General features: G+C 46.4%; 1 pseudogene; it reads left to right on the top strand.

Annotated features, from left to right (window-relative positions):
• Window positions 1–5,851: 5,851 nt before the first annotated feature.
• LOC119326490 lies at window positions 5,852–7,233 on the top strand (annotated as a pseudogene).
• Window positions 7,234–24,349: the final 17,116 nt, after the last annotated feature.

The raw sequence follows: 24,349 nt of genomic DNA, 5'->3' as shown, positions 1-24,349 counted from the left end.
GTTGAAAATTCAAACCCATATGTGATTCAAAACTGAGTTAAGACTATGAGTGTGTGTTATTAAAACAACAAACTGATTCAAGATTCAATCTCAATTAGATTTTTTGATTCCATAGCACAAGTTATAATACCATTTCTTTGTGTTGAATATATGGTTTGTGCATGTATATTGTATAGCCCGGCCCACCTTCTAGTCATTGTATAGTTGAGGTTGTGGCCCATCTTGTACTCCATATATACGTGCGCTATGCACCGATCAATACATCGTGAAGCATTGTCAAACTCTCGTTTTCAACATGGTATCATACCTAAGATCCTAACCCTAACCCTTGTGCTGCCGCCGCCGCGATCCTCATCGCCACCGCCGCCGTCGCTGCCGCCACCACCCGCCGTCGTCGCCGCCGCGCTCCCACGCCATCGCGACCGCCGCCCCTGTGTGCGCCCCCGCCCACGCTTCCGCCTCCACCCTGCCGCGCCGCCCTACGGCCGTGCCACCACCCCTCCGCCGTGCCGCTCTCCCGCGTGACGCCGCCACCCCCATCCCCTCATGGCCTCCCCTGGCTCCTCCGGCATCACCCGCAGCCGCAACACCAACCCGTTCGAAGGTCCCGACCCCGTCGTCATACGCGATCTGAACATCCTCGATCGGGTTCCCGTCGTCCTCGACCACCTCACCTCCACATACTATGCATGGAAGACGTACTTCTTCCTTGTGTTCCGGGAGTACAACAACCGGGATCACATCGATGGCTCCATGGATTCCCGCTTCATGGAGGACGATGAGGAGTGGATGTCCATCGACGCCACTCTCATTCGTTGGTTCTACACCACCATCTCGAAGGACCTCTTCCACACGGTGGTCTCTGCCGACGATGATGCTCACGCCGTTTGGACCAAGCTCAATGGCCTCTTCACCGACAACACGCTCCAACACAAGGTTTTCTTGCACGGTGAGTTTTTTGGGTGCCAGCAGCTCGACTCGTCTGTTGACGATTACTGCATGCACTTCAAGAAGCTTGTTGACGAGCTCTGTGACCTTGGTGAGATGGTCTCCGGCGAGCTCCTCCTCAGCACCCTCATCGCCGGCCTGAACGACGATTTTGGGAACGCCGCCTCCAACATCCCCCTCATCACCAACCCGACGTTTCCCAAGATCATTGCATACCTGAAGTTGAAGGAGAGGAGGATGCGGATGTCACGCATCCGGCCCACCCACACCACCCTCACCGCCAGTACCCGCGGCGGTGCGCCGCCCACCGCCCTGCCGAGGCCCGCCCCGGGCCCCTTCTAGGCGCCGCCGCCGCCCGGGTTCCCATACTCGCAGCCGCAGCCGGCCCCTCCGCAGCCCCCTGCCGAGCAGCAGCAGCAGCGCCACGGGGGCCGTCGTGGCTGAGGCGGCCGCAAACAGCAGCAGCAGCAGCCGGCTGCGCCCGACGGGGTGCCGCGTCACCAACAGCAGCAGCTCCCACCGACGCCCTGGCAGGCCGGCCAGAACCCCTGGACTGGGGTTGTGCATGCGTACTCCATGCCTGTACCATGTGCCCCTGTTCTGGGCCTCTTCGCCGCCCGCCTGGCCTCTCATCAGGCGCTTCACGTGGCCCCTCAAACGTACCCGCCCATGCCGCTCTACGGCCCCTCTGTGGCCTATGGGCTGCCTTCGGCCGGTGGGTTCGTGGCGCCACCGCCTCAGCCGGCGCCGTCAGCCCCGGCTCTCCCGCCGGTGCCTTGGGACCCCGCGCTCCTAGCGGCCCTTCACGCCACCCCCACGCCGCAGTAGTACACTAGCGGTGGCGACTGGTATATGGACACTGGAGCCACGGCTCACATGGCCGCCAACCCCGGTAACCTTCTAGCCGCTCACCCCATTCACACCGTTGCTCGCATTATCGTGGGTGACGGTTCTTCCATGCCTATTACTCATGTCGGCCATGCTGCTTTTTCTTCTAACTCCATGCCATTATATCTTTCTAACGTACTTGTCTCTCCTGCCATCATTAAAAATCTTCTTTCCGTTTGTTCTCTTACACGTGAAAATCCTGTTACCGTTGAATTTGACATGTTTGGCTTTTCTGTTAAGGATGCCCGTACCCGGATGGTGCTCCACCGATGTGACAGCCCCGACGAGCTCTACCCGGTCCACTCAGCCACCTCCTCCGTCGCTGCACCCATGGCGCTTTCCGCCGGTGTGGACCTTTGGCATGCTCGTCTCGGTCATCCCAACACCGCCACCCTTCATCATATTCTTCGGAGTTTTTCATTCACGTGTAATAAGATCAACGATCACACTTGTCATGCTTGTCGTCTCGGCAAACATGTATGTCTTTCTTTTAGCACTTCCTTGCATGTCGCATCATACCCATTTGAGTTAATTCATAGTGATGTTTGGACCTCTCATGTTGCAAGTAACACAGGCTATCTTTATTATCTTGTCATACTTGATGATTTTCGCACTATGTGTGGACCTTCCCGTTGCTACTCTCACCGCTTTCTACTCCTATGTCTCCACACAGTTTGGACGTCCCATTCATGCGTTGCAAACAGACAACGGGAAGGAGTTTGATAACCTTGCGATCCACAACCTTCTCGCCACACACGACACGATCTTTCGTCTCACTTGCCCGTACACTTCGCAACAAAAGAGCCGCGCTGAGCGTGTGCTTCGCACTCTTAATGACTGCGTCCGTATCCTCCTCTTTCATGCCAACGTGCCACCATGTTTTTGGCCCGACGCGCTCGCCACCGCATCACTACTCATCAACATTCGTCCTTGTCGCACTCGTGGGAATTTTGCACCTCATCACCTCTTGTTTGGCACGCCACCCTCCTATGCTGAGCTCCGCATTTTCGGTTGCCTGTGCTACCCTAGCATCGCTTCCACTGCTCCTCATAAGCTCACACCTCGGTCCGTGGCCTGCATCTTTCTCGGCTATCCCCCCAACACCAAAGACTACCGCTGCTATGATCCTATCTCACATCGGGTGATCACTTCACGACACGTTTACTTTGATGAGATGATTTTCCCGTTTCAGCAGGTACCTTCGGATGTTGCGGCTTTGCTCGCTCCCGGTGACGGCCGCTCGCGTGCTTCTCTTGGTTCGCCTCCCGGCTTTGAGGGTGCCCCCCGTGCCACGAGTTGAGTATCTCCCCGGTTGGCTGCCCTAGGGGCCGCACCTTCCTCGGCGCCTGCGACGCCCTTGGCGTCCCCGGCCCCGACCAAGCCGTCGGCCTCCCCGGCGGCCTTGCCCGCCGCCTCGCCCGATGCGGCCTCGCCCGCCGCCTCGCCCGCGGCGGCCTCGTCCGCGGCCTCGGAGGAGGCGGGCTCTTCTTCATCGTCGCCCGTCTCCACTCCGGACCCTCTGCCCTGCCCGATGACTCGCTCTCGGGCTGGCATCCTCCGCCCGAGCATGCGGTACCCCAGCAATGAGTACCTTCTCACTGCTTCCGTCTCTGAGCCGTCCCCTCTCCCATTGTCAGCTCGAGCCGCCCTTCGGAATTCTCATTGGCTCGGTGTGATGCAGGAAGAGTTCGACGCGCTCCAGCGGAATCGTACCTGGCAGCTCGTCCCTCGGCCGCCCCGTGCCAACATCATCACGGGCAAGTGGGTCTTTCGGCACAAGACTCGTCCAGATGGCACTGTCGAGCGCTATATAGCTCGCTGGGTGGTTTGGGGCTTTCGGCAACGCGCGGGCGTGGACTTCACCGACACATTTGCCCCGGTTGTTAAACTGGGCACGATCCGCGCCGTGCTCTAGCTAGCTGTGTCCCGAGCTTGGCCTGTGCATCAGTTGGACGTGTCCAACACCTTCTTGCACGACCACCTAGCTGAGCAGGTGTTTTGTGAGCAGCCCATCGGCTTCGTCGACGCCACGCATCCAGATCATGTGTGCTTGCTCTCCCGTTCTCTTTACGGGTTGAAGCAGACACCTCGGGCCTGGTACCAGCGCATCGCCGCCTTCCTGCAGACGCTCGGATTTACATCGACTCGCTCCGATGCGTCCCTCTTCGTGTATCATCACGGAGTTCACACGACCTACTTGCTGCTGTACGTCGATGACATCATTCTGACGGCATCCACTGTCGCGCTCCTCCAGCGGCTAACTGCTCGTCTTCGCGATGAGTTTGCCTTGAAGGACTTGGGTCCCCTACATTACTTCCTTGGCATTGAGGTGGTTCGACGGCCAGATGGGTTCTTCCTGCACCAGCAGTGCTACGCACATGGGCTTCTCGATTGAGCTGGCATGCTTAACTGCAAGCCCGCTCCCACGCCCGTCAACACCAAGGCCAAGGTTTCTACTTTGGAGGGTTCGCCCGCATCTGATGCAACCTTCTACCGCTCCATTGTGGGCGCCTTGCAGTACCTGACTCTGACGCGCCCCGACTTGCAGTATGCTGTTCAGCAGGTCTATCTTCACATGCATGCTTCGCACGACTCTCACTGGACTCTGGTGAAGCGTATCCTCCGATACATACACGGAACCCAATCCTTGGGACTTACGCTGACGGTCTCTTCCTCCACCGACCTCGTCGCCTACTCTGATGCGGACCGGGCCGGCTGCCCGGACACATGGCGCTCCACCTCGGGGTACTGTGTCTACCTTGGGCCGTCCCTGATCTCTTGGTCCTCCAAGCGACAACCCACCGTCTCCCGCTCGAGTGCCGAGGCTGAGTATCGAGCAGTGGCTAACGCCGTTGCTGAATGCTCTTGGCTCCGTCAGCTGCTCTAGGAGTTGCTTTGTGATGTTCACAAGGCCACGCTCGTCTACTGCGACAACGTCTCGGCCGTCTACCTCTCCGCCAACCCGGTCCACCATCGTCGAACGAAACATATTGAGCTCGATATAAACTTCGTTCGTGAGCAGGTGACTCTTGGGCGCATCCGGGTCCTCCACGTCCCGACGGCGCAGCAGTTCGCCGACGTCATGACGAAAGGACTGCCTACTTCTGTCTTCGAGAAGTTCAGGTCCAGTCTTTGCGTCTCCGGCGACGCTTCGACTGTGGGGGGTGTTGAATATATGGTTTGTGCATGTATATTCTATAGCCCGGCCCACCTCCTAGTCATTGTATAGTTGAGGTTGTGGCCCACCTTGTACTCCATATATACGTGCGCTATGCACCGATCAATACATCGTGAAGCATTGCCAAACTATCGTTTCCAACACTTTGACCTACAATTTTTATGTTTGAATATTGTATCTTACAGATTTAGTTCATGTTACTCTTCTCATTCCATTTTCCTTTGGAATTTAGAAGCCTATTCTCCTTCGGCGATATATGTGTTTGAGCTAGTCTTAGCTCGCGGGTCGAACCAAGTTTATTTCCCTAAAAAAAAGTTTGCATTTAATAAATGAACAATGTCCAACCAAGGTTGAACTAGCCTACCACTAGAAAACAAGTTGCCACTTGTGCCGAAGTGTCCAGACGTGCAAATTGTACTTAACTGAGTATTTTACACTGATCAGAAACTCACTGTAAGAAACGGACAATTAAAGTAATTATTTTAGTCCCCTTATCAACATGTTTGTTTAACGAGCAAACAAGACGTTCAATATTCTTGAACGAAATAATAATCCAGTCCATCCATGCCTTTGTTTAACAAGAATTAGTCCCTGTTGTTCTCAGCTCACCTGCCAAGCTAATTCATCCCTTTGTTTAACAAGAATCAATCTGCTGTACGTACTCTCACGGCACGCAGCAAATCATTATCAGCCTTACCTAGAACCCCCGCAGTTCAGTACAGCCGAGCCATGAATCATCTCATCCCTATAAATATGATCCACATTACACCCCAATTATCATCAAACAAGATAGATCACCACAACCTCCTCTATCTCCAACTTCTACTCCGGCCAGCCATGGCTAGCTACTCACAAGCTTTGCTCTTCGCCATCCTCGCATGCTTAGCGCTCTTGCAGCCAGGGACCTCACCGACGATAGGTCCATTGTCGCAAGGCACGAGCAGTGGATGGCCAAGTATGGCCGTGTGTACAGTGACACTGTTGAGAAAGCACAGCGGCTAGAGGTGTTCAAGGCCAATGTCGCGTTCATCGAGTCGGTAAATGCAGGGAACGACAAGTTCTGGCTCGAGGCTAACCAGTTTGCGGATATCACCGACGATGAATTCAGGGCTACACACACGGGGTATAAGGCGCCGGTGGGTGGTAGCAAGGGCAGGAAGACAGGGTTCAGGTATGCGAACGTTAGCCTCGATGCTCTCCCCACATCTGTGGACTGGAGAACCAAAGGCGCGGTCACTCCCATCAAAGACTAAGGCCAATGTGGTAAGCTCATATTCGCACAATTATTTGTGACTATTGTCAACTGTTCTAAATTTGATTCTATTCTAGGCACCACTGATATTACTGAAATTTCTTAGGTTTTAGCTATAGTTCACATAGAATATTTCAATTGATAAAAGTTCATATACTATTTGAATTGGCTCAAAATCGTGTTTGACTGTTTTTCGTTAACAAAAATGAAAATATTTCCATACTTGCTGACAATTTTTTTGAAATTTCAAGTTTTGTTGGAAATGAGAAGACTGCAAAGGACCGTACTAGTTTACATTATGTTATTCAATTATTCTTGTCTTTTTACGGACATTGACTAACATATCAACACTTGTGTAACATGGAATATTTCAGGGTGTTGTTGGGCCTTCTCCACAGTGGCCTCTATGGAAGGCATCGTGAAGCTGAGCATCGGGAAACTGATCTCACTATCGGAGCAAGAGCTGGTGGACTGTGATGTGGACGGCATGGACCAGGGCTGCGAGGGAGGGCTCATGGACAACGCCTTCAAGTTCATCATCGACAACGGCGGCCTGACCACCGAGGGTAATTACCCCTACACCGGCACCGACGGCAGCTGCAACCCCAACAAGGAGTCCAACGCTGCCGCGTCCATCAAGGGGTACGAGGATGTGCCGGCCAACGATGAAGCGTCGTTGCAGAAGGCGGTGGCCGCGCAGCCCGTGTCTGTGGCCGTTGATGGAGGGGACAACCTCTTCCGGTTCTACAAGGGCGGTGTGCTCTCCGGCGATTGTGGCACGGAGCTCGACCACGGCATCGCGGCAGTCGGGTACGGCGTTGCCGGCGACGGGACCAAGTACTGGGTGATGAAGAACTCGTGGGGCGCATCATGGGGTGAGAATGGTTTCATCAGGATGGAAAGGGACGTCGCCGACGAGCAAGGCCTCTGCGGACTCGCCATGCAGCCTTCCTACCCAACGGCATAGCTTATATACTCCTACCTTTGACGCCCGTGTATATACAAACATATATACCACCTGCATGATTATGTAAACAAGTATGTGATTACTTATTTGCATATATGTATGGAAAGAATAATACTAGCTATTTCAATATACTCCCTATGTTTCATGTATTAGTTTTTCTAAAGTCATACATTTGTATGTTTGACTAAGTGTAAAACAAAATATATCAACATCTACAATACGAAATAAGTAAAATCTACTTTACAACAAATATAATGATAACCCAGCAGAATCTTTTTCACACGTCATTAATGGGCTATTTGTTCGCATGAGGCGTCATTTTCCCCTTGTTTCTGGTCGGTCGGTCCTTCGGCGGTTGGCCTATGTGGAAATTTTCTATCGCCATTTGAAGTGTTAAATCTCATAAACTTTGGAATAATTAAGTGAAGGCCATGTCCATGGAAAGGCCAATGTGTTAAGGCATCTCCAACGCGAACCCTCAAACCACCCATAACCGTCCGGACCGAGCAATCTAGACACACTTTTCCATCCAACACATGGTACTCCATCGGTCCACGGACTGGACTGGTTGTTCGTTTTCTCCTAAACCGGAAGCAAACATGGGGGCGGGGGCGCTTTGCGGGAGTCCGAACCTTCGCCACGTAGCACTCCGACACCCCCCATGCAAAACCGAGGCGGAGCCCACACATTTGTAGTAACTCGCACTATTTCCGCGCCGACAACCCCTCCCCCTCCCCCACTTTATCCACCCACTCAACTCCAATCATCATTGCTCTTTGCCCGAATTCATGCCCTTTTCGCTTCCGCCCTCACATGGACCCGATCGATGAGCGACCAGAGCCGGCGGAGGTGGAGGATCCACAGAAGGCGGAGGTCCGGAGTATCAACTAGGCGACACAGCAAGCTCGCCGCCTCAAACAGAAAGCAAAGGAAGGCGCCAACAGAAAAGGCAATGGGAAGGACGGGTGCAGGGGCCTTGCAGGTCCAGGGACGCGGGGCGCCACAACCGCAGCGGCCCTCCGTGCACACACCATCTTGGCCGGAGCAATATCAACCACCCTACTTATACGCGACAAAGCATCTTGGCCGGCTACAGCAGTCCCCGGCCTTCGTCGCTGGGTACGTACCATGCTGCATCGACATCAACGCGGCGCCGCTCCATTTCCCCGACTCATCGCTTCTGCTTGTCTGGATGTGAACGTCAGGCGGTGCCCGCTTTTAATTCATTGGTATGTCTCAATCGCAAAATAATCCTGTACGACCGGGTCGTACGTGCGACCCGGCCGCATGGGGAGGCTGGCAGGTGGGCCACCCCACGAGGAGCTCTCTCACAAGCGGGTCGTACAGGATTCGCCTCCGTCTCAATCGCCTGTGTCGTCGTGTAATGACACGGGCAGGCAGATGTTGGAGATGGTCCACAATGGAGGCGGAAGCTACTACAAGTGCAGACAAGTGGATGACTTGAAACCGGATGGGCATGCCTAGCCGGGTACGGGCACCGGAATGTACGCCCAACTTGGCATGGGCACGTACACCCATCTAAGCACGCGGTCCAATATGTACACCCAAGAGCTGGACTCATACACCGGGCAACCAGAGCAGGATGGTGACGATGAACTTGATCTGTAGGATGGGTCGGTCGGTCCAAATAAGAGTGGCAGGGGAGAAAGTTTCAACATGAGGGAGGACGAATGTTTGTGCGATATGTGGTTGGCGGCTAGCATTGATCCAATCCATGGCAGGAGCAAATGGACACAAAATTTGGGCCAACATCCATACTTGGTTCCATGAGCACAAGCACTTCGACCTCTACCACGACGAACTCATCCATAATCGTGAGATAAAGCCACTCTACCATTAATCATACACCATCCAAGAGGCCATAATCAAGTATTGCAGTCATTTGAAATAATTCATCGCTTGGTGGCCAAGCTACATTTGGACGGCCACAGCTATGCTATGTGCCATTTGGCCGTATACACAACTTGTTGGCCAAATATGCTCTATGTTATTTGGTCGGATAGTCTCTATATAATTTTCCTGGCTATGCTCTATGCACATTGTTGACAATGTCTTTTGTTTTGTAGCTATCCCGTGCGTGCAACCTCTTCTTTAAAATTGAGAAGAGGAACTTTTTTCTCATGCATTTTTGGTAGAAGTTGAATGAGCAACCCAAGTGGCAACTATCCATTGTCGATTCCATCAAGACCGCTGGCATAAAAAATGAGTAAGAGGTGGGTGATTCAACCGACACAACAAAGCAGTTGCCCAAGAAGGTTAGAAGGGTGTTCCGAGGAAAGAAATGAGAGAAGGAGGAGAAGCGAGAAGGGGCGACGACCAAGATGACAAAGAGGTTTGAGGACATCTTGGCGAAGAAGGAGGAGGCATGTGCCAAGCGCTCCAAAATAAAGGAGAAAAAGAAAACGGAGAGGTTTAATATCTTGGTGCCGGCAGCCTATAAGAAGGCCAAGCTCGAAGAGAGGAGAGTTGAGCCCGCGGACGCTTCGGAGAAGACAAAAAATATGGACCATGAAGTTCGATGAGTTGGATCCCGAAGCGGCGATGATCGTACGCGCTATCCGTGTCAAGATGTTGAAGTGCTTGGCGGTCAAGATGAAGGAGGCTGAAAAGATGGCGGCCAAGAAGGAGACGGTTATAAGGAGTCAGCGGCAGAGTGTGAGAGGAGGCTCGGATAGCCAGTCTAATGCCGGTATTTTGCGCGTACTTCCGGACTGGAACTTTTGTGATCAGACGCATGTAAAAATATATGAACATCCTTCTTTTTTGTTCTGATTGGCCACTATGAACACCACACTTTATTTTAATCCATATTGGTATGCATTTTAAATGAAATTGGCTCAAGAACTAGGTGAATGTATAGGGATGTGGTTGGATGACCCGCTCCTGTATTAGTGTTTGCGAACTGGTCTAGATAAATGATATGTGTGTTTTAAAGAAAGTATAATAAGATGACATAAGAAGGTTATAAGGATTTAAATATAATATTTGTGCCTAGTTAAACGAGAGTGAAGAGGAGAGAGAAGAGAAGCGGGTTATAAACTTGTAACTGAAGGCGAGCAGGCTTAGGACCTGGATGGTTTTTTCGCGGGATTAGTAACATGGGTAGTGCGTGAGTAATACAGTCTCGATAGTGTGTGGATGTGGACGGATCCTTCCGTGTAAATAACTTTGTAAACTTGTGGAGTTTTGGGATGTCTATCCCCTCTTCCCTTTAACGAGTGATACGGACACTCGTGTGTATTCGAGAAAAGGTGGGTCACATAATAATAATATAGTATACTAGTATGACTAACTATTATACTAACAGGTTATTAGGTTGGCTCTAAATAATGTGTCAACTTCATATAGCCAGATATTGGCTATACTATTAACCTGCTCTTAGGGGTCCATGTTGAAAATGTCCTTATCTCTTTTCTTTTGAAAAACAAATATCACTTGAAAGTGCATTTAGTGCTGACTAACGCTCATGCAGCCGTTGTGCTGCACAGATTTTATTGGTTGGTCGAATACGCCAGCTCGTATATTTCCCACGTGGCTTATCGAATAGTACTTCGTGGTATGGAATATTATGCATATCCATCACGCTACAACACTTAGTGGTTGGTTGTGTATGCCAGCTCACATAGTACTTCTCACGTTTTTCTTGCGTACTAAAGTATAGGTTGTTAAACTTTTTTTTCTTCGAGGGAAGTACTCCATCTATTTCTTTTTACTCTGTGGAGTTTGAGTCATTGATATTTGAAACTTGGACCGACCGCCTCCCTCCTGCAGCGCTCATATGAGCGCCCGGTGGAACCCTTAGTTGTCGCCTCCCCTCACCTCCTTCCCCAGCCCTCCTCCCTCGCTGCAGCCCAGCAGCGCTGCTAGGCGAAGCCTAGCCGGCAAGGGCGGCGGTGGGGGTCTCCTTCTCCCTTCCGCTCGAGATCCACTACTGGCGCGGGGCCACCGCTCGTCTAGCGGTGCTGGCCCTCGGTGGGGGCTAGCGGCACGGTGGCGTTGCTTTGAGGCGGCGTCGAGGGTGCCTGGTGGCGTCACGGCAGTGGCTGGGCGACTGCATGCAATGTGGCGGCTGGGGCGTCTTGGATTGGGTTGCTCTAGCTAGATCTGGTGGTTCACGCTTTGGGGACGAAGGCGGTGGCTACTCTTGGCATGTCCCACTCTAGGGGTGCGGTTCGGGGTGACCTGGGTTGTGGGGCGGTCGCCCTTACCTCAGTGTGTGGCTAGTAGGGGGCGGCGGCAAAGCAGCGGTGGTCTTGGAGGACATGTTGGCCGGGCTCCATACGGTTCCGGCGGTTGGAGGTCGGCAGGCGGCGTGGGTGGACATCTCTGGTGAGCACTCTTGGTGGTAAGCGGCCGTCTTTGGGCCCCCCTTGCCGGTGGACGGGCGTTCGTTGGTGGCCTTGCATGGAGCTACATCAGCCACCGCGGTGGGACGGCACAAGGGGGTGTCCGGTGGGAGCGATGGCTGGAAGGATGGGTTGCGCATCAGCTAGGGCTGCCGTCGCCGGCACATGAGTGTGCCGGTCGTGAACGCGTGTGTCCCCCTCCTCCCGCTTTTCCCTGGCCGCTTGCATGATGCTGCAGCTTCGGCGGTGTTCAAGGCGTGACGTGGGCTGCGGTTTTGTTGGCCGGGGGCATCCTTTTGGACCAAAGACAGTAACTTTGGATGGTCTTGGGGGTGTCCTAATGCAGTGCGAAGGCTCTGGCGGTGGGAGGCGCGACATTTGTGGGCGGAGCGTACGTCTCAGGTGCGGGCGGGCGGCCATGGATGCTACCTCTTGAGCATTGCGTTGGTTTTCCCTTGAAGAGGAAAGGGTGATGCAGCAAAGTCGCGTAAGTATTTCCATCAGTTTTTGAGAACCAAGGTATTAATCCAGTAGGAGGCTCCTCAAAAGTCCCTCATACCTACACAAACAAACAAGAACCTCGCAACCAACGTGATAAAGGGGTTGTCAATCCCTTCACGGTAACTTGCGAAAGTGAGATCTGATAGAGATAATAAGATAAGATAAATATTTTTGGTATTTTTATGATATAGATTGGAAAGTAAACATTCCAAAATAAAGATAGATGGAAAACTTATATGATAAAAGATAGACCCGGGGCCATAGGTTTCACTAGTGGCTTCTCTCAAGATAGCATAAGTATTACGGTGGGTGAACAAATTACTGTCGAGCAATTGATAGAAAAGTGCATAGGTATGATATTATATAGGTATGATCATGTATATAGGCATCACGTCTGCAACAAGTAGATCGAAACAATTTTGCATCTACTACTATTACTCCACACATCGACCGACTCCTGCCTGCATCTAGAGTATTAAGTTCATAAGAACAGAGTAATGCATTTAGCAAGATGACATGATGTAGAGGGATAAACTCAAGCAATATGATATAAACCCCATCTTTTTATCCTCGATGGCAACAATACAATACGTGCCTTGCTGCCCCTGCTGTCACTGGGAAAGGACACCGCAAGATTGAACCCAATACTAAGCACTTCTCCCATTGCAAGAAAGATCAATCTAGTAGGCCAAACCAAACTGATAATACGAAGAGACTTGCAAAGATAACTAATCACACATAAAAGAATTCGGAGAAGATTCAATTATTTCTCATAGATAAACTTGATCATAAACCCACAATTCATTGGGTCTCGACAAACACACCGCAAAAAGAGTTACATCGAATAGATCTCCAAGAAGATCGAGGAGAACTTTGTATTGAGATTTAAAGAGAGAGAAGAAGCCATCTAGCTAATAACTATGGACCCGAAGGTCTGTGGTAAACTACTCGCAACTCATCGGAGAGGCCTTGGAGATGATGTAGAGGCCCTCTGTGGTCGATTCCCCCCTCCAGCGGAGCACCGATGAAGGCTCCAAGATGGGATCTCGCAGATACAGAAGGTTGCGGCGGTGGAAATAGTTTTTTGTCGTGCTCCCCGATGTTTTCAGGGTACGGGAGTATATATAGGCGAAGGAGGTAGGTCAGGGGAGCCACGAGGGGCCCACGAGGATGGGGGCGTGCCCTCCTACCTCGTGACCGCCTCGGCTGCTTCTTGACATCCACTCCAAGTCTCCTGGATTGCGTTTGTTCCAAAAAGATCACTCCAGAAGGTTTTATTCCGTTTGGACTCCGTTTGATATTCCTTTTCTTCAAAACACTGAAATAGGCAAAAAAATAGCAATTCCGGCTCGGCCTCTGGTAAGTAGGTTAGTCCCAAAAATGATATAAAAGTGTAAAGCAAAGCCCATAAACATCCAAAACGGGTAATCTAATAGCATGGAATAATAAAAAAAATTATAGATACGTTGGAGACGTATCAAGCATCCCCAAGTTTAATCCCTGCTCGTCCTCGAGTAGGTAAATGATAAAAACAGAATTTTTGATGTAGAATGCTATCTAGCATAATTCTCAATGTAATATTGTTTATTGTGGCTTGATTGTTCAGATCCAAATGATTCAAGATAAAAGTTCATAAAATATAGAAATAGTAATACTTTAAGCATACTAACAAGTAATCATGTCTTATCAAAATAGCATAGCCAAAGAAAGCTTATCCCTACAAAATCATATAGTTAGACCATGCTTCATTTTCATCACACAAAATACTCCCTTCATGGACAGCCCCGGTTTCAGCCAAGCAATTGGTTCATACTTTTAACGCGCTTCAGCTTTTTCAACTCTCACGCAATACATGAGCGCAAGCCATGGACATAGCACTATATGTGGAATAGGGTGGTGGTTGTGAAGACAAAAAGGGAGAAGATAGTCTCACATCAACTAGGCGTATCAACGGGCTATGGAGGTGCCCATTAATAGATATCAATGTGAGTGAGTAGGGATTGACATGCAACAGATGCACTAGAGCTATAAACATATGAAAGCTCAACAAAAAAAACTAAGTGGGTGTGCATCCAACTTGCTTGCTCACGAAGACCTAGGGCATTTTGAGGAAGCCCATCATTGGAATATACAAGCCAAGTTCTATAATGAAAAATTCTCACTAGTATATGAAAGTGACAACATAGGAGACTCTCTATCATGAAGATCATGGTTCTATTTTGAAGCATAAGTGTGGAAAAAATATAGTAACATTGTCCCTTCTCTCTTTTCTCTCATTTTTTTATTTTTTTATTTTTATTTGATGGGCTTCTTTGGCCTCTTTTTTTTCTTTTTTTCTTTGGGCTTCTTTGGCCTCTTTTATTTTTTATAAAGTCCGAAGTCTCATCCCGACTTGTGGGGGAATCATAGTCTTCATCATCCTTTCCTCACTTGGGACAATGCTCTAATAATGAAGATCATCACACTTTTATTGATTTACAACTCAAGAATTACAATTCATTACTTAGAACAAAATATGACTCTACGTGAATGCCTCCGGCGGTGTACCGGGATATGTAATGAACCAAGAGTGACATGTATGAAAACTTATGAAGGTGGCCTTGCCACGAATACAATGTCAACTACATGATCATGCAAAGAGTAATATGACAATGATGGGGCGTGTCATAATAAAAGGAACGGTGGAAAGTTGCATGGCAATGTATCACGGAATGTCTATGGAAATGCCAAAATAGGTAGGTGTGGTGGCTGTTTTGAGGAAGGTAAATGGTGGATGCATGATACCGGCGAAAGTTGTGCGGCATAATAGAGGCTAGCAATGGTGGAAGGGTGAGAGTGTGTATAATCCATGGACTCACATTAGTCGTAAAGAACTCATATACTTATTGAAATAGTCTACTTGCCCTCGAAGCAAAGTACTACTACGCATACTCCTAGGGGAAGGGTTGGTAGGAGTTAACCATCACGCGATCTCGACCTCCACACATAAGGAAGACAATTAAAAGAGCACCCCATGCAACAAATTTGTCACACAACTTTTACCATACGTGCATGCTACGGGACTTGCCAACCTTAACACAAGTATTTCTCAATTTCATAATTACCCAACTAGCATGACTCTAACATTACCACCTTTATATCTCAAAACAATTATCAAGCATCAAATTGATCATAGTGCTTAATGCACTTTCTATGATAGTTTTAATTATACCCAACTTGGATGCTCATCATATTAGGGCCAATTTTATAACCATAGAAAATACCATGCTGTTCTAAAAGACTATCAAAATGATATAAGTGAAGCGTGAGATATCAATAATTTCAACAAAATTAAGCCACCACCGTGCTCTAAAAAGATATAAGTAAAGCACTAGAGCAAAACTTGTCTAGCTCAAAAGATATAAGTGAAGCACAAGAGTATTCTAATAAATTCCGAATCAAGTGTGTCTCTCCCAAAAGATGTGTACAGAAAGGATGATTGTGGTAAACTAAAAAGCAAAGACTTATATTATACAAGATGATCCAAGCAAAACACATATCATGTGGCGAATAAAAATATAGCTCCAAGTAAAGTTACCGATAGACGAAGACGAAAGAGGGGATGCCTTTCGGGGCATCCCCAAGGTTAGGCTTTTGATTGTTCTTGAATATCTTGGGGTGCCATGGGCATCCCCAAGCTTAGGTTCTTTCCACTCCTTATTCCATAGTCCATCAAATCTTTACCCAAAACTTGAAAACTTCACAACACAAAACTCAACAGGAAATCTCATAAGCTCCGTTAGTGTAAGAAAGAAAAACCACCACATAAGGTACTGTAATGAACTCATTCTTTATTTATATTGATGTTAAACCTACTGTACTCCAACTTCTCTATGGTTCATACCCCCCGATACTAGCCATAGATGCATCAAAATAAGCAAACAACACACGAAAAACAAAATCTGTCAAAAACAGAACAGTCTGTAGCAATCTGTAACTTTCGAATACTTCTGGAACTCTAAACATCCTACCAAAATAGGAAGTCCTGGGAAATTTGTCTATTGATCTACTGCAAAAATAATAAACGCAAAATCATGTTTCTGTGATTTATTAAAATTATTCTCGTGCGCGCAAAAGTTTCTGTTTTTCAGCAGAATCAAATTAACTATCACCGTAGGTTATCCTATAGGTTCTACTTGGCACAAACACTAATTAAGACATAAAACCACATCTAAACAGAAGATAAATGAATTATTTAATGAATAACAGCAAGGAAAAATATTGGGTTGTCTCCCAACAAGCGCTTTTCTTTAAAGCCTTTTAGATAGGCATTGATAAATTCAATGATGCTCACATAAAAGACAAGAATTGAAGCACAAAAAGAGCATCATAACGAGCAAGCAAAAACTAGCATATGCAAGGAAGTGGAAAGAAACAATAGCAATCTCAACATAACGAGAGGTAATTTTGTAACATGAAAATTTCTACAACCATATTTCCCTCTCTCATAATAATTACATGTGGGATCATAAGCAAATTCAACAAAATAGCTATCACATAAAATATTTTCAACACGATCCACATGCATGCAAAGTTGACACTCTTCCAAAATAGTGGGATTAACATTAACTACAGTCATGACCTCTCCAAACCCACTTTCAATATTATTGCAAACACTATTATCAATCTCATATTCATCATGGGGCTTAAATAAATTTTCAAGATCATAAGAACAACCACCCCAGTCATGATCATTGCAACAAGTAGTAGACATAGCAAAACTAGCATCCCCAAGCTTAGGGTTTTGGATATTATTTGCACAATTGATATCAAGAGAATTTAAAATAAAATCATTGCAATCATGCTTTTTATTCAAGGAGCTATCATGAATCTCTTCATAAATTTCTTCATCACAGTTTTCAGATTCACGAATCTCAAGCAAAACCTCATAAAGATAATCTAGTGCACTCAAATCACTAGGATTTGGTTCATCATAAACGGATCTCTTAAAAAGATTGGCAAGTGGATGAGGATCCATAGATCTTAGGTTCTCTGTTTAGCAATAAATAAACAACTATTCCAACCAAACGATCAAACGAGCCAAGTAAGACGTCAAAGCAAACCAAAACACGAGCAGAAGAAGGGCGAATAAAACGGAAAGGGTAAAGTAGGGGAGAGGAAAACGCGAGGCAAATGGCAAATAATGTAATGCGAGGGATAAGAGTTTGTGATGGGTACTTGGTATGTCTTGACTTGAGCGAAGACCTCCCTGGCAACGGCGCCAGAAATCCTTCTTGCTACCACTTGAGCACTGTGTTGGTTTTCCCTTGAAGAGGAAAGGGTGATGCAGCAAAGTAGCGTAAGTATTTCCCTCAGTTTTTGAGAACCAAGGTATCAATCCAGTAGAAGGTCCTCAAAAGTCCCTCATACCTACACAAACAAACAAGAACCTCGCAACCAACGCGATAAAGGGGTTGTCAATCCCTTCACGGTAACTTGCGAAAGTGAGATCTGATAGAGATAATAAGATAAGATAAATATTTTTGGTATTTTTATGATATAGATTGGAAAGTAAAGATTGCAAAATAAAGATAGATGGAAAACTTATATGATAAAAGATAGACCCGAGGGCCATAGGTTTCACTAGTGGCTTCTCTCAAGATAGCATAAGTATTACGGTGGGTGAACAAATTACTGTCGAGCAATTTATAGAAAAGTGCATAGTTATGAGATTACCTAGGCATGATCATGTACATAGGCATCACGTCCGCAATAAGTAGATCGAAACGATTCTGCATCTACTACTATTACTTAACTCATCGACCGTCTCCTGCCTGCATCTAGAGTATTAAGTTCATAAGAACAGAGTAACGCATTAAGCAAGATGACATGATGTAGAGGGATAAACTCAAGCAATATGATATAAACCCCATCTTTTTATCCTCGGTGGCAATAATACAATACGTGACTTGCTGCCCCTGCTGTCACTGGGAAAGGACACCGCAAGATTTGTCGTGGAATTGCCACATCAGATGTCCTAGTGAAAGGACTTAGTCATGGAGCCATCGCAACTAGGAAGCTTAAAGGGGTTAATTGGGACAAAGGACACGGGGTATATACTGGTTCGGTCCCTTACGGTGAAGATAAAAGCCTACGATCCAGTTTTGAGTGGGATTGCTTATGTCTCGATTACCAGGGAGCGAAATCGCTTGACCTAGCTCTCGATCTGATGTTACTTGCCCTGAACCGCCGTTGGGTCGTCCCTTTATATATAAAGGTCGACGCCCAGCGGCTCACAGAGTCCCGGCCGGCTCATAAACAGTGTCTGGCTCGGTCTCTAAACTATTCTTGCCTCACAATACAAGTTATATACATATGGCGGTTTATCTCTATCGGCCTTAAGCCGCCTTTGGGCTTTTGGCCCTGGACTGAACCGCCATCTTTAAATGCCGTCTTGAGCTTCATGTCACAAGTCACCATAGGTATAACCCGGCCCCTCCTGGGCGGGTCATACCTAATAGTCATATCCCCAACATTAGGCCCCAGATTGATTTGAACTGGTTCATGTCAATCTTTAACACTTATGAAAATCTTCTGCTCTTCATTACGCAAGAATTTGTGACCCACCATGACGTCATCCTCTGGATCTGCGGTAACCCGCCATGACGTTGATACGTCTCCAACGTATCTATAATTTATGAAGCATTCATGCTATTATATTATCTGTTTTGGATGTTTATGGGCTTTATTATACACTTTTATATTACTTTTGGGACTAACCTACTAATCGGAGGCCCAGCCCATATTGTTGTTTTCTTGCCTATTTCAGTGTTTCGAAGAAAAGGAATATCAAACGGAGTCCAAACGGAATGAAACCTTCGGGGGAGTTATTTTTGGAAAGGAAGCAATCCAGGAGACTTGGAGTGCACATAAGGGAAGCAACGAGGAAGCCACGAGACAGGGAGGCGCACCCTATCCCCTGGGCGCGCCCCCACCCTCGTGGGCCCCTCGTGGCTCCCCTAACCGACTTCTTTCGCCTATATATGTGCATATACCCTAAAAACATCGGAGAGCACAATAGATCGGGAGTTCCGCCGCCGCAAGCCTGTGTAGCCACCAAAAACCAATCGGGACCCTGTTCTGGTACCCTGCCGGAGGGGGATCCCTCACCGGTGGCCATCTTCATCATCCCAGCGCTTTCCATGATGAGGAGGGAGTAGTTCACCCTCGGGGCTGAGGGTATGTACCAGTAGCTATGTGTTTGATCTCGCTCTCTCTCTCTCTCTCATGTTCTTGAGGTGATACGATCTTGATGTATCGCGAGCTTTGCTATTATAGTTGGATCCTATGATGTTTCTCCCCCTCTACTCTCTTGTGATGAATTAAGTTTTCCCTTGAAGTTATCTTGTCGGATTGAGTCTTTAAGGATTTGAGAACACTTGATGTATGTCTTGCCATGCTTATCTGTGGTGACAATGGGATATTCACGTGATCTACTTGATGTATGTTTTGGTGATCAACTTGCGGGTTCGGTGACCTTGTGAACTTATGCATAGGGGTTGGCACACGTTTTCGTCTTGACTCTCCGGTAGAAACTTTGGGGCACTCTTTGAAGTACTTTGTGTTGGTTGAATAGATGAATCTGAGATTGTGTGATGCATATCGTATAATCATACCCACACATACTTGAGGTGATATTGGAGTATCTAGGTGACATTAGGGTTTTGGTTGATTTGTGTCTTAAGGTGTTATTCTAGTACGAACTCTATGATAGATCGAATGGAAAGAATAGCTTCGTGTTATTTTACTATGGACTCTTGAATAGATCGATCAGAAAGGATAACTTTGAGGTGGTTTCGTACCCTGCAATAATCTCTTGTTCTCCGCTATTAGTGACTTTAGAGTGGCTCTTTGTTGCATGTTGAGGGATTGTTATATGATCCAATTATGTTATTATTGTTGAGAGAACTTGCACTGGTGAAAGTATGAACTCTAGGCCTTGTTTCCTAGCATTGCAATCCCGTTTGTGCTCACTTTTATCATTAGTTACCTTGCTGTTTTTATAATTTCATATTACAAAAACCTATATATACCATCCATATTGCACTTGTATCACCATCACTTCGCCGAACTAGTGCACCTATACAATTTACCATTGTATTGGGTGTGTTGGGGACACAAGGGACTCTTTGTTATTTGGTTGCGGGGTTGTTTGAGAGAGACCATCTTCATCCTACGCCTCCCACGGATTGATAAACCTTAGGTCATCCACTTGAGGGAAATTTGCTACTGTCCTACAAACCTCTGCACTTGGTGGCCCAACAACGTCTACAAGAAGAAGGTTGTTTAGTAGACATCAAGCTCTTTTCTGGCGCCGTTGCCGGGGAGGTGAGTGCTTGAAGGTATATCTTTAGATCTTGCAATCGAATCTTTTTGTTTCTTGTTTTATCACTCGTTTAGTTTATAAAATAAAACTACAAAAAAATGGAGTTAAGTTTGCCTCATACGCTTCATCTTTTTAATATCTTTTGGAAGTATGATGCAAAGGAAAATTGTGCTCAAGTGCTAGAAGAAGAAGTCTATAAAATTTTTGGTACTAAATCTTTGAATAGCATGATTGCAATGTTGTTAGTATGAACTCTTTGAATATCCATAGTACTAATGATGATTGCACTAGTTATGATGAAAATGTCTCCTATAAGCATGTCAATTTTTGTGGAGTGCATTGGGTTTGCAAGTACACACCAAATAGGGAAGATAGATATTGCAAGAGGCATAAGCATTTAGAAACTAAATGGTTGCAAGAAAGGCTAGATGTGAGTGCTGAAAATTTAAAATTCCTTTGCCGTACTTGTGAACTTTGCAATAAACGTGGTCATTTACATCTCCGATGCAAATTGTTTCATGATCAAATCGTGTCCAAGAATTGTGATGATTTGATTTCCCTTGCACATCATAATGAACTTAGTTTGATTTTGGGTTATGAAGAAATGAAACATTTAATTAAGGACCTTCCAGAATTTGCCCATAAGAGATTTCTTGATATTGATCTAGAGGAGATTTATGTGTATTGTGCTGTGAATTGCATTGAAAATCCTTATGTTGCCAATTACATAAAGAAAAGAAAGAAAATAGAAGATGAAGAGAACACTAGTAAAAGGGAAGAGACTTCCAACATCCTCCTATTATTTCTTATGATGAATCAGGTAATGAGGAGGGTTTCTATTCAACCAATATCATTAATAAAGAGCTCAAAAAGGAGGATTGAACCTACACATGATGTGAAGAAGAAAAAGAAAAGACGGAGAAGCAAAGGTAGAAAGGTATCCCCCTGATAACCCACAAGTGTAGGGGATCGCAACAGCTTTCGAGGGTAGAGTATTCAACCCAAATTTATTGATTCGACACAAGGGGAGCCAAAGAATATTATTGAGTATTAGCAGTTGAGTTGTCAATTCAACCACACCTGGATAACTTAGTATCTGCAGCAAAGTATTTAGTAGCAAAGTAGTATGATAATAAAGGTAACAGTGGCAAAAGTAATAGTTTTGGGTTTTGTAGTAATTGTAACTATAGCAAGGGAAAAGTAAATAAGTGAAGCACAAGATGTGAAAAGCTCGTAGGCATTGGATCAGTGATGGATAATTATGTCGGATGCGATTCCTCATGTAATAGCTATAACATAGGGTGACACAGAACTAGCTCCAATTCATCAATGTAATGTAGGCATATATTTCGAATATAGTCATACGTGCTTAAGGAAAATAACTTGCATGACATCTTTTGTCCTACCCTTCCGTGGCAGCGGGGTCCTTATAGAAACTAAGGGATATTAAGGCCTCCTTTTAATAGAGAACCGGAACAAAGCATTAGCACATAGTGAATACATGAACTCCTCAAACTACGGTCATCACCGAGAAGTATCCTGATTATTGTCACTTCGGGGTTGTCAGATCATAACACGTAATAGGTGACTATAGACTTGCAAGATAGGATCAAGAACACATATATATTCATGAAAACATAATATGTTCAGATCTGAAATCATGGCAATCGGGCCCTAGTGACAAGCATTAAGCATAGCAAAGTCATAGCAACATCAATCTCAGAACATAGTGGATACTAGGGATCAAACCCTAACAAAACTAACTTGATTACATGGTAAATCTCATCCAACCCATCACCGTCCAACAAGCCTATGATGGAATTACTCATGCACGATGGTGAGCATCATGAAATTGGTGATGGAGGATGGTTGATGATGACGATGGCGACGAATCCCCCTCTTCGGAGCCCCGAACAGACTCCAGATCAGCCCTCCCGAGAGAGATTAGGGCTTGGCGGCGGCTCTGTATCGTAAAACGCAATGAAACTTCCTCTTTGATTTTTTTCTCCGCGAGACAGAATATATGGAGTTGGAGTTGAGGTCGGCGGAGCCTCAGGGGGCCCACGAGACAGGGGGGCGCGCCTAGGGGGGGTGGGCGCGCCCCCCACCCTCATGGACAGGGTGTGGGCCCCCTGGTCTTTATTCTTTTGCCAGTATTTTTTATATTTTCCGAAACTTGCCTCCGAGGATTTTCGGGACATTTTGAGAACTTTTGTTTTCTACACATAAAAGAACATCATGGCAGTTCTGCTAAAAACAGCGTCAGTCCAGGTTAGTTTCATTCAAATCATGCAAGTTAGAGTCCAAAACAAGGGCAAAAGTGTTTGGAAAAGTAGATACGTTGGATACGTATCAACTCCCCCAAGCTTAAACCTTTGCTTGTCCTCAAGCAATTCAGTTGATAAACTGAAAGTGATAAAGAAAAACTTTTACAAACTCTGTTTGCTCTTGTTGTTGTAAACATGCAAAGCCAGCATTCAGGTTTCAACAAATATTATAAACTAACCATACTCACAATAACACTTAGGTCTCACAATCACTCATATCAATGGCATAATCAGCTAGCGAGCCATAATAATAAAACTCGGATGACAACACTTTCTCAAAACAATCATAACATGATATAACAAAATGGTATCTCGCTAGCCCTTTCTGAGACCACAAAACATAAATGCAGAGCACCTTTAAAGATCAAGGATTGGCTAAACATTGTAATTCATGGTGAAAGAGATCCAATCAAGTCATACCCAATATAAATCAATAGTAATGAATGCAAATGACAGTGTGCTCTCCTGCGGGTGCTTTTTAATAAGAAGGTGATGACTCAACACAAAAGTAAATAGATAGGCCCTTCGCAGAGGGAAGCAGAGATTTGTAGAGGTGCCAGAGCTCGATTTTAAAATAGAGATTGAACAACATTTTGAGCGGCATACTTTTACTATCAACGCAACTACTATGAGATGGTTGTATCTTCCATACTACATGCATTATAGGCAGTTCCCAAACAGAATGGTAAAATTTTATACTTCCCCCACCACCAACAAGCATCAATCCATGGCTTGCTCGAAACAACGAGTGCCTCCAACTAACAACATTCCTAGGGAAGTTTTGTTTAATTATATTGATTTGCTTTGATCTTTTTGGATCATGGGACTGGGCATCCTGGTTACCGGCCCTTTCTCGTGAATGAGGAGCGGAGTCCACTCCTCTTGAGAATAATCCACCTAGCATGGAAGATATAGGTAGCCCTAGTTGAAACATGAGCTGCTAGAGCATACAAAACATAATTTCATTTGAAGGTTTGGAGTTTGGCACATACAAATTTACTTGGAACGACAAGTAGATACCGCATATAGGAAGGTATGATGGACTCATATGGAACAACTTTGGGGTTTAAGGAGTTTGGATGCACAAGCAGTATTCCCGCTTAGTACAGGTGAAGGCTAGCAAAAGACTGGGAAGCGATCAACTGAGAGAGCGACAACAGTCATGAACATGCATTAAAATTAATTCACACCGAATACCAACATGAGTAGCATATAATCCACCATGAACATAAATATCGTGAAGGCTATGTTGATTTGTTTCAACTACATGCGTGAACATGTGCCAAGTCGAGTCACTCAATTTATTTAAAGGAGGATACCATCTCATCATACCACCTCGTAATTATTCTAATAGCATGTTGGCACGCAAGGTAAACCATTATAACTCATAGCTAATCAAGCATGGCACAAGCAACTATAATCTCTAAATGTCATTGCAAATATGTTTACTTCATAATAAGCTGAATCAAGAACGATGAACTCATCATATTTACAAAAACAAGAGAGGTCGAGTTCATACCAGCTTCTCTCATCTCAATCAGTCCATCATATATCAT

The sequence above is a fragment of the Triticum dicoccoides genome, chromosome 6B, assembly GCF_002162155.2.
Source record: "Triticum dicoccoides isolate Atlit2015 ecotype Zavitan chromosome 6B, WEW_v2.0, whole genome shotgun sequence".
NCBI lineage: Eukaryota > Viridiplantae > Streptophyta > Magnoliopsida > Poales > Poaceae > Triticum > Triticum dicoccoides.
The sequence above is the reverse complement of the archived record's forward strand: the minus strand, read 5'-3'. Positions and strand labels throughout refer to the sequence as shown.